Source organism: Saccoglossus kowalevskii, chromosome 10, assembly GCF_978046115.1.
Source record: "Saccoglossus kowalevskii chromosome 10, keSacKowa6.1, whole genome shotgun sequence".
In the NCBI taxonomy this organism is placed as follows: domain Eukaryota; kingdom Metazoa; phylum Hemichordata; class Enteropneusta; family Harrimaniidae; genus Saccoglossus; species Saccoglossus kowalevskii.
Window position 1 is genome coordinate 22,025,967 of NC_140650.1, and position 11,949 is coordinate 22,037,915.

Here is an 11,949-nt window from a genome sequence, read left to right on the forward strand (position 1 = left end):
CAGGCAACTAGATAGGATTGTATCGGATTAACGAAAAGCAGTTCGTCTATTCTAATTTATGTAAATATCATTGACATAATCTTGTTTTCTGTATAGTCTTCTAGTTTGAGGTATCTATATTCTGATATCTACAACAAAACGTAAAAGCAACGCTGACATTATCTATCCATGCTATTGATCGCTGGTAAGTAGAATTGAAATAACTATTATCATGTTTTCATGGTTACTGGGCACGTTTTGTAGTATGTTTGTGAGCTAGCTTTCGTGATTTCCATGTTTCACGTGACAATAACCATATTGTTTAACAGTCTCAGAACGTCGCTTTTTGTGAACATTTCTGTAATCATAACCAACACATATTTAATCCTATCAACATTTTCACGAGCAGACACACACTGTTGTCGGTCATTTCACACCAGGGATTCTTACCTTTCCATATTATATATTAACGTACGTGCCAACTTATTGTAATATGAAATATGCTGTGAATATTTTTCGGAAGAACGTGATAAGAAATGTTAATTTCAGCTAATTGTCATATTCAAGCTTTATCCAGTGATACGGATCGTGGACAAGTTCTTTCTCGTCCCCAAATATTATGTATCTTATTGAACTATTGTCTTACGCCGATCACGTTAACACTCTATGATTCAAGTTGAGATCATTGACCAATGAAATAGGGGACGTGGTAAGTGATTGTGTGTTAAATCCTGTGCATTTAGGGCAGCGGTTTGGAAATACGAAATTGTGGAATATATTTAGAACAATTAGGTTAATGCTTATTTATACTTATGTGTAGGCGTTTCGTCATTTTTTTCAAGTCTTGTCCATATTAAGTGCGATTTTCATATTTGCTTAATCTTTCGCATTTATCTTTCGGTTTGTTAGCGACGTAGTCGTGTTTGTTGGATTTGTTTACATATTTTTACTTCATTTTTCTATGAATTCATACCATCGGGATACTAAACATTAAAATAATGGTGTCACTGGAGAATGTCATAAAAAATATCAAAACTGTCATGTTTACACTGGATACTATAACGAAATTATTTTTCATATAACAATTTTGTTATAATAATTTATAAGTTTTCAGGGTGATTATAGTTTTCCATTACCTTGTAATACATTATTTATATGTGAAGTTACGTGTTCAGTAGCGCACAATTTAGGCTCGAATTGCCTTAAAGAGATTTTGAACTCAACGATCGACAATCTCATTCACTAGAAGGTGTATTCGGCATTGTTGGAGCAGTACATCCAGAAGAACAGAAACTTCTTCGATTTGCGCTTTTGATTTATATGTAGTAAACTTCACTTGACCTTGATTTAGAACGAACACTCCAGTCCGAGCACCGTTATCACGTAATAATTGGCAGTGTGGAGACCTTTATTTTTGTATTATAATACCCAGCAGCAGTGAGCCTATGAAAAATAAGTCTACCGCGTGCGTGCCATGAGTTTCGTCGACGAACATAAGCGAAAACACACAGGTAATTTTGCACTTAGAAAGACCAGAATTTCCTGACATTTACGAATCAAATTGGCTTTATTGTTTAAAGGGGTCATTATAAATATGGGCAAACATTGGATATTGCTGACTCAAACACAATTATAGCCCCCCCCCGCCGTGTAATTGAATTGATGTTTTGCCCAAATTAGTGCGTAGTTTTCGCTTAAATATTCCTGGATATAACTAAAATATTTCATGGTTTTAAATTCGACAAATTATGCTCAGTTAGGCTAAATTTTGAAAACAAGTTCCGAAATGACGCAATTTATACTATTTTGTTCCATTGTGTTTCAATGAATGTGGTTCCAGTGCCATATCTCGGACTTGCTTTGATTGATTATGTTAAATTATTATTTTAAATATTCATTATACATCATGGCTTAGATATACAAATATATAGGTTTGAATATCTGATTCAAAATGGCAAAATGGTGACCATTTTTGTACTAAAAAAATCATCAAAATCAAGCATTTGTGGCATTTATGGATGGATTTCGTTCAAACTTGGTACATACATTAGACATTATGAGTTCCTGACGTCATTTTATTTTTCAGATCAGATTCAAAATGACTGACTGGCGCCTATTTTGTTTTAATGAATGTGCTTTCAGGGCCGCAATTCTGACATGCTTTGACTGATTATGTTTAAATTTTATATATTCATTATACATCATGTTATAGATATATAGATGTATTCAAAATGGGTGATTTTGTTTTAATTAATGCTGTTCCAGAGCAATATCTCTCATTATGGACTCCTCTGACGATAAGATACAAATTTCAATCAATTTAATGTTAAACATTCATCATTATCATATTCCTGACATGTTTATATTCCAACTATATTACTATAAACAAAACTATATATCTTAAATTCGATAACTAACTGGGACTGTGCCATGCATGGCTTGTAATGTTTGCTTCTTTGCTGAAAGCTCGATTCCTAAAAACCGACTCAACATTTTCAAAATATAGAGTAAAACACCGAGCAGAACTATATGCAACTCTGCAACTCTGAAATGGTCTTGAGATTTTCACAGCACGATCGTGCCGGGTGGACGGGCGGTCAATACTTCTAAACACTGATACTTGGTGCTGGTTTTGACACTGTGTCATGTTCATAAATTATGCAGTGTACAAACGCGATTCAGCATCACCAACCCCGGAATCGTGATAGTAGACTCTCACCCGTCTTGTCGGCCAATATCTGAATACGTTCATAAACATTGATCTGTCTTACTATTCATCAAACACACACGCACACACACACACACACTCTTAACCTTGTTCATAAGTGTATCTGTTATAGATATTTTCAAACTTAGAGAATACTGGGAAAGGCAAAGATTCACGTCTACCACTTGTCGCTTATAACGATTAATTGAACAAAACATGGCCATGTGAACAATGGGGGTTGTCGTATAAAAATACAATCGAATTCACTGGTGTGGTACATGTAGTATTCCGCGGTCCACAGACGACAAATCTTTTACAGCAGAGGAGCGTTATCGAATTTGATATTTTAGCTTATACTTGCCCTGTTATTTCTTTGATGATAATAAAAGCGAAAATGTTCGTTGACTATTATAAATACAAACATTCGACGATAATCTATAACACTATTTGAGTCAAATGGTTTCATTTCCTGCTTATATCAATCCTTAATAACATAAATGCCTATGATAGGTGTGCAGACCGAATCACACAGTCGTCAAACTAACAACAAAGTGTTCTACAAATTAAATATATCACGCTGTTCACTCAGTTATTAAGTACTTTAAGACATTGTTTGTAATTGATTTTTGGACATAGTGATAAATTAATAATATAATGAGGTGCATTTGTTTTACTGCATGTACAGATGTATTATGTAGTTGATACGTTTCAGCTATACACATGTCCATAGCTGATCATTTTATTCAAAGCAGAATACAGATTCAGATTGTTGTTCTAAAACAAGAAACCTTCAACATATCTTGTGTTGCTTCAGTGTTAAAATTAAATTTGTGATGTGTGGGTGTATGACAAGTGTCTTTCTTCCGCGACTGGATATTCACAATTTGAGCCCAAATTTCAGTATGCTTCTTTCAGCCTGGTGGGCACGATGTGAGGGAAACACTCATTTGCACTAACTTGTACCAATTTGAATGATACGTAGCGTAGTTACAATTGGCTTTGATAGAATTGTGAAACTTATTAGGGTATGCTATTAAATTATTTATAAAAATGCTGCGCATCTGTGTCAAGTATGATGTATTAACTACTTGATATACCTTTCCATCGTGTTGTCCAGTGCATTGCTATTGATGTAGATGTGATCAGATATAGCAAAAGTTTTAACATGCAAAATATAAAAAATATAAACTGGCATCACTAAACTCTCCGCCAGTTGTCATTAATAGTATTTCCACTCGTCGCGTATGTTGGGTGTCTACGATTTATTTTGCAGGTACCAAACTAACAAGATGAAATGTTGTACAAATAACGACTTTAATAACACAGTTAACTGAGTTTGAAGTGCTTAACATGTATACGTAATACTTAATTGATACATGGTAATACAATCTGTGTAGAACGAAGTACATATGTGTACTGGTGTCACACAATGTAAACCTAGTATATTAATTATTTGACGTACCTTAGCCCCTATGTGGTCATGGCAATATGAAAGTACATACGTTGACAAGACTAAGGTTCAACGTACTAATATATTGTGCATCATGTAAGAAGATAAGATTCGAATTGTTTATCAAAATAGAACTGCGTTGCTCCGGGAATTTAATAGGCAATTTGATCGCTTGAAAAACATGTTCCACCGTGTAAACAAAATAAACTTCAGAATACATGTCAAATGTTCGGTCGGCCAGAAAATCGACATTTAAAAAAAGTGTGAAAAAGGGATCCTGCCAAAGGCATGACAATTATATTAACTTGCACGGTTAGATTAGATGATGCGTTAAATACATATTTATACTATCGTACTTGGGGTGTTATTATATCTATGTCTGGTTCTGTCAATCATTTATATTATATTCTACAATTTCTACAATCGTTTTTATTATATTCATATTGTCACATTAAGGAACGCGCCAAACTGATGGTCGGGGAATATAAACCATGAATATTGTATGATCATATATTTACAATGCAATATATTCATCATATTGTGGTGTGTCGTTAGTTGTTTTATTTTGATGATTTAATTACATGTCATATGTCTTGACGGTTTGGTATAATACATGGAAAGATATATATTTGTTATACTGTTCTCATCTCCTTTATAATACGAAGCTGGCATATCATTTCATCTAATATAAATGCAATATAAAGATATTGTTATCCGTGTTTTCATATGAAGATTACATTTCGTGCAGCATGTTTGTTATTCAAAAGACGTTGTAATGCACTGTATAATTTATGGGTGACGAGGGCTATGCAACCATATATATTAACTAATTTAATTTTGTGTAATTTAATACTGGTGGTTCAGTGTCAATGTTGGCAAAAGTATATCATTGAAAATATCAAATATTGAACTGAACAAACAACCTTGTTTCACTTTTCTATTTTTGAAGTCAATTATTTCCATTACAATACAGCTTAGTTTTTCGAATTACTAATTTCAAGGTTTGCATCATATAATGATTGAATGCATTTGTTTGTGTTTATGAAATGGGTACCATAATACCTCGTTCTTCACTGTATGCTAAGTTGTATTAAGATTTATTCTAGTTATTTGTGCAATTTCTGAATTTAATTTGCCGTAGTAGTAACTAACTCATATGCGTCGGGTGCAATTGACATGATCTGATACGGAAAGCGATAAATAATAGATTACTGCTTTGTAACTTTCACAGAATATATTTATATCTGACCAGTGCTTCTCGACCAATCACAAGGCTCGTTTGTAGAACTGTATATACATATGTTCAATGGTCTTGTTTTCGTTATCATAACCACAACTAGAATTAAGTCAAATCTTTCCGTTTTCATAAATTATCTCCGAATTGTCATACTTCTTCGTTATTAGAAATATTTGAACTAGGATTTGTCATATGACTTTTATTCAAATAACGTGAGATAATTGGCTAAACGTACGACAAGACCAATTTAAAATTATGACTTCAGACATAGGGCGCACACGGCGTCATTTGACCATGAAACTATATTTCCGTCATTGCATTTTGTGTTTCATGCTTAAAGCGCGGTGGTCGTCGCGCAGCGCGTGTTCGTATTTCACGTAAATAAACAATGTATTTTACACGCGTTGTATACGTCGCTACGAGTCCCATATCGAACAGGACGCGGCGCGACGACTCCCACCCTTTAAAATTAGATAATCATGAATACTCATAAGTTGGTCATTGTATAACCCCAGAATTTGCGTTTTTCTGCATCAATTTCAGATCAGAATGGTCAACCACCCATGAACACGTACACTGTATTCATTAATGCATAACATAATATTGTTTATGTTATATATACACCCATGATCATTTGAGATTAAATTGTGAAAAGGCAGACATTATAACAAGAACAATTCAATTAACTGAGCTTGTAGAATACCTAATGAATACCTAATTAATAAATAGAAAGTGGAAATGACATAAATGCATTGAAATGAATATTACAAATATTCATAGCATGTGCGAGTATTCACCCACAAGACCACGTGAGTATTTCAGGAACAATCACAACGATTTGCTTGGTCATGTAGCTGAACCGAGCTGAATATTCCACAATGACGTAATGAGAGGGAAAGACATAACCTAACCAATGGGCATGACACATGTGGACTTTGAACACTAAACACTAGTCATGTCTTAAAACCTTTAAAAAGCTGTTCTGAAGCGTCTCCAAAACTAAAAGTCTCGTAAGATCAAACAGCACCATTTTAAAAATTTCAAGTGAAAGTTCATACCATAATTGTGACCAGTATTCGCAAGGTTTGGAGCGAAGTGAGTGAGAATTTCTAATAGATATGCGAGAGATTGCCATGAAGTGCTTCGGAGACGAAGACGATGGAAAACAGATTGAAATGTATATATATATATCTTGTATACGATGTCTGAATAATTTGCGGAAATTGTTTGAAGTGTGATCATTGTGTTTGCGAGTAGGTCTCATGCCACTAATCAACCAATTTTGTAAATATTTTTTTCTCAGGTGCGCCTGGGTCAAAGGTGAGACTAACATGTGGTATTCTGTTCATTACATAGCGGCTGTGTACCGATTGGTTTATTCTGTGTGTATTTGGATGTTCTATTTGTTGTTTTTGTCCAGTGATTTCTCTAGGTGCAATCCAAATGCAGAAGGTGTGTCTTGTTTACCTGAGATTTACAAGAGTTTGAGCCGGCCAACATGCTAGTTTTTCATGTGGTTGATTAGTGGCATGCTGATTTCCCATTTTGAGCAATGTTTTCAATTTTGTTAAACATTCCCATATAGCAATCTTCTCATATGTTAACATTGTCGTCCGTGGAGTTCCAATCAGTGGTATGAGCCCAGCATTATTTCTCTGTTTACGTTGGAGTTATTTTTATATCAGTACCAGTCACAATAATCGTGTCAACACTCATGGACACGAATATTATTGGTGATGATTTAAATAGCGGTAGGTAAAATTTCGACTAATTAACACAATCCCCTAAAATCAACGTGTTGAGTAAAGGACCGACACACTGTGCATTATTCATTAATAATTGAAATGCACAATAAATAATTAATATATTTACCAGATAATGGAATTCTAATTTACTTTAAATCTAGACCTGGTATTAAAGTGGAACAATCCCGTGTTATTTAAAGGTTGCTATGAGGATTTAAATTAAGGATTATGATGGATCAACACAATGCTAATCGCATTGTAAATCGATGTTATTTGTCGTGCCATTTGTCTACTTTGATCTCGCCGGCTGGAAGTTTTCTATAAATACCGTCATGGTCCGCCTATTTAGTTGGTGTGCGGCTCCACACCAAATGGGATTAGATAATTTATAAATTGTATGCTCTAGGGACAAAACGTTACAAGAATGTTTATGATTAGCTACCAAAACCAAAACAGTAGGGCCAGATTGTTTGTTTCCAGGGTCTCCGTTAAAGCCATTTCCATCGCAGTTTGAAATACATAGCCATACTTCGATGTAAAATATTGTTTTTAAAAATGTTTGTATTTAAAAATAACAGCTAAAAACCAATTGTCGTTTTGAACTACATTGAACTATCGACATCGATTGACGTTATATGACCTGCCGCTGTTTTTTTTAAATAAAGGTGTATTAAACATTGTTATTAATATGGTATTCTTCTTTCGATATATATTGCTGTAGTAGGAGAGAATTGAATCCCATTTGAGGGGCAAACACAGGTGTCGTGGCTCTGTCGCTTTCGACGACATCTTGACGTGATAAAGAGCGAGTAAAACATTCTCCCCAGCTCATGTTGACATGTATTTAAATCACCGACTGTAGATTATATTTCAACACACTTCCGGTCACACAGAACAATTATTTGCCACTCATTTATAGGCAAGTACGTACAGCAAAAAATGTCAAAGAAATCATTTGATAATACCGGTGAACGTTGTATCCATTGTTTACTTATCTGACAACCCTCTCCAAAACAGCAGCCAAGAATAAAAACGTGAAATATCTTACTCGTAAAACCCATGTACACACCAATACCTCTATCAGATAGGAAATGTATTCATGAGTGTTCAGTGTTAAAAAAAACGTAAAATTGCTTGTTTCACCACAACATTTAATTTTCTGTCAATGTATTACTATGATAATAATGTTTATGCATCTTTGATGCATTTAAGAAGTATTTGTCTCTAATGTTTCGCCTTTTGTCTGTCAGAGATAGGTTGTTTATGTTTGTATAATCTAATAGCAGCAAATCAGTAAACAGTACCCTGTCTCTTCCACTTATTCGTCAAAGTATAAGGTATTAAGATACAACAAAGCAGACTTTTATATAATGAAGAAATAGTAAAAGTACATTTTTTTGGCAAGTTTATTGAGTTTATTTATGTTAACATTTTTTTTAATAATAAAGCAGGTGTGAAACTTGCAGTGAAAACAAAACATGGCTAAGACTTTCTTAGATTGCCTTGTATTCAAAATGTAAAACATCAACTTTACCTACATTTTCACATTTAAATACTAATGAATATATTCCCCATTCTTATAGCTATGTTGAATTTGGGTTTGATTAAAGAACGCGTTTGCACTATATAATGGGGAAGGTGTGGCTTAATATACTAATTAACACCTTGCCTACCAGAGGCATTACTGCTTGATAGAAGATCTAGTAAATTGCATGCCTAAATTGGCTATTTCTACAAAGCTAGGCATGTGCGAGTTTATGAACACACAGGGATGTTACATATGTATTGCGTGTGACTATAAATGAGGCGCCGCTGCTAATACGATGTGTATTACGTGACGTCATGGCGATTTTGACCTATTTGACCTGCTATGACGTCAATAGGTGTTATACCATGACATTACAAACAATCATTTCCCTATTTACAGGTAGTGTTATTCGTACAAGAATTTGAAATGTGTTTGTTATGTAAACATCTTTTTTCAAGTAGACTAAATTGAAAGTCTTGAGACATTCTAATCTTACATCACAAATTAGTGGCACGAGTCAAAATCTGAAGATTTTACATGGATTTTGATTGCGCAAGTTGCATCGTCACACGAAATGAACTGTTTGTTTTGTGCACAGTTAACAATTAAGCGCAGACGTTTTCTTCCTGTATACGATGACGATTGCGAGCTGGCATAGTTGAAAAATCAGTCAAATTACTAGGGCCCGCCCTTACGCATGAGTAAGAAAACCTGTTTTTTAAGAAAGTAAGCTGCATTAAATTTAGAAGTGGCTGGACCACAGTAAGTGTTCTGTCTCCTGTCAAGCGTCAAAATGATGATATATATTTACATTTTCAATAAGTAATATATATTTTTAAATAGCAATAATATGGTTGCATCACGAACATATGTGTATTCGAAAATGTTCATAGTGTATGACAAAACATGTATAATTCTAATACGCTCACCATGTCACATATGCAGTCAGAAATATTTTGAATATTGGTTTTCAATATACCTATCTCCATTTTATTCGTGTTATATGCAAATAAGTCATCAGATATAGAGCTATTACTAAATATGATCTGAAACATTGATCTTGAAATTGATCGAAAATTTTCTATAATTTTTTGCTTTTGTCAAACCTAAAGAATAAAAGAAAATTAATGTCTACGACAAACTACGTTGGTAACAACCCGCAGTGCAGCAAACCAACAACACAGTGTTATAGAGAAAATTATAATAAGGGTTTGGTGGTAAATATATTAGAATGAGGTATATCTGCAAATCATCCATCTTTTATTACAATATATAATCCTGGTTTAATGTTTGTATGATATTAATGGTTGTTTTGAATTTTTGGATGTTATTCCACGTATGGTTGTTATAATACGGGGCACGACGTGCGTCACAAACTGACACAGTTTGGGGGGGGGGATTCTAATAAACCACATGCGAAGGTATACGTCCTTAATAAGTTATGTGAAAATCAATGTCTGGTCGCTCACCAATACCATTAGTCGCCAATATGTGCTTTTCAGTTGATCCAGCTCCACAACTTGGTGTCATTGTGGCGAAATGTTGATTTAGGGAATCAAGTGTAATAAGGAAGCGCTCCAAATTATTAAGTTTAATTTTTTGTAATGTTTACAAAGTGTTTATGTGTGGAGCAAAATACGTTGTTTTGCCGCTATTTTGAATTCATAATGAATTCATTAGCGACATCTTAAATCAGCAAATTAGTTCTCTCGCTAAATTCGCTAAAAAAACATGCTCGCTCGCACCTTTTATTCCGATAATCAGAAAATAACTGAATCCTATCCTCAATCTGATTTGGCAAAGCACGTTGGCTAGTAGTCCATTTCATTTTGTATTTTCTGAATTTAATTTGCCATATTAGTAACACATGCCGGCAATTGACATGATCCGATACGGGAGACGATAAATCACGGTTATCATTTCGTACCGTTCACGGAATATTATAACCTACCTAGTGCTTCTCGGCCTATCAGAGCGCACCGCTGCATGCCTTTATTTACACCTCTTCAATGGTCATGTTCCCCGAGTCTGACCAGTGACCTTAGTAAGAACACAACTAGAAACAAGTCCCAGATCTCTTGGTTGCCATTAATTGTTTTCATAATTTGTCTTTACATGTAGTTATTTTGATGTGTGCACGGTGTAATTTGTACATGGAACCCGATGTCAGTAATTGTATTTTTGGGGTATTTCATGCTTAAAATGAATATCATGAACATTCGTACGTTGATCATTATAAGTTCCTCCTGAGTAATTATATACACACGTGTACTATACTCGTGCATTTTGTCATAAATAAATTAGAAGAAATCCTAACTAGAACATTTCTCTGAACTGGGATTGCAGTTCTAAATGAACGTAGGAAGTAGAAATAAACACAATTGTATGAAATTGAATATTTTAAAACATGTTTGACTATGAACTGAAACTGTGCGGGTAGTCACTCACAAGGCCACGTTGTTTTTCGGAAGGAACAGATGAAATGAATACAACAACAGAGCTAAACATTCTACAGGGATGCAACTAAAGTTACACAACGACAGAGGGAACAAGACATAAGCTAGCCAATGAGCATGCCAAATGTGGATATATTTGGCGATAAAGCGAGTCGCGTTTATTCATTTTAGCAACAGTCACAATAATCATCTAGGAATAGTATTATTGGTGGTGGCATGATATTTTTTTTTAAAATTAACATAATCCAAGAAATCGACATGTTTTGGTGAAGAACTACGCATTGTACCTTGCATTGTCTGGTCATTCATTTATTCATTAAGATTGAACATAACACAGAGATCTATTAATAATTTTTTGAAATATACAATAGAATAACAATATTATTTATTGAAGTACATATTGAATAATTAATTTATTAATCAATAACCATCTATACATATTAATAGATAATGGAATTGTAAAACGAGATTTCAAATTTTCTTTAAAATCTAAATCAGGTAAATGGAACAATCCTGTTTAATTCGATAAGGTCGATAAGATGATTTAAAATTTGGTAATGATAGAATCACTACAATGCTAATCGCATTGAGAATCTGTGTTTTTTGTCAAGTCATTTGTGTACTTAGATCTCACTGGCAGATTGGTGCGTGGCTACACATCGAGTGTGGCCAAACAGGTCAATTTATAAATTGTACGCTTTTTTTGGGGTTTTTGACAAAGCATGTACATTTCGATAATAATTGCGTAATCACCATGTAACATATGCAGTCAGAAAAGTTTGGGTTCTGGATACTCTATATAAACATCTCCAATGTGTCCCTGCTATATGCAAATGTACAAAGTACG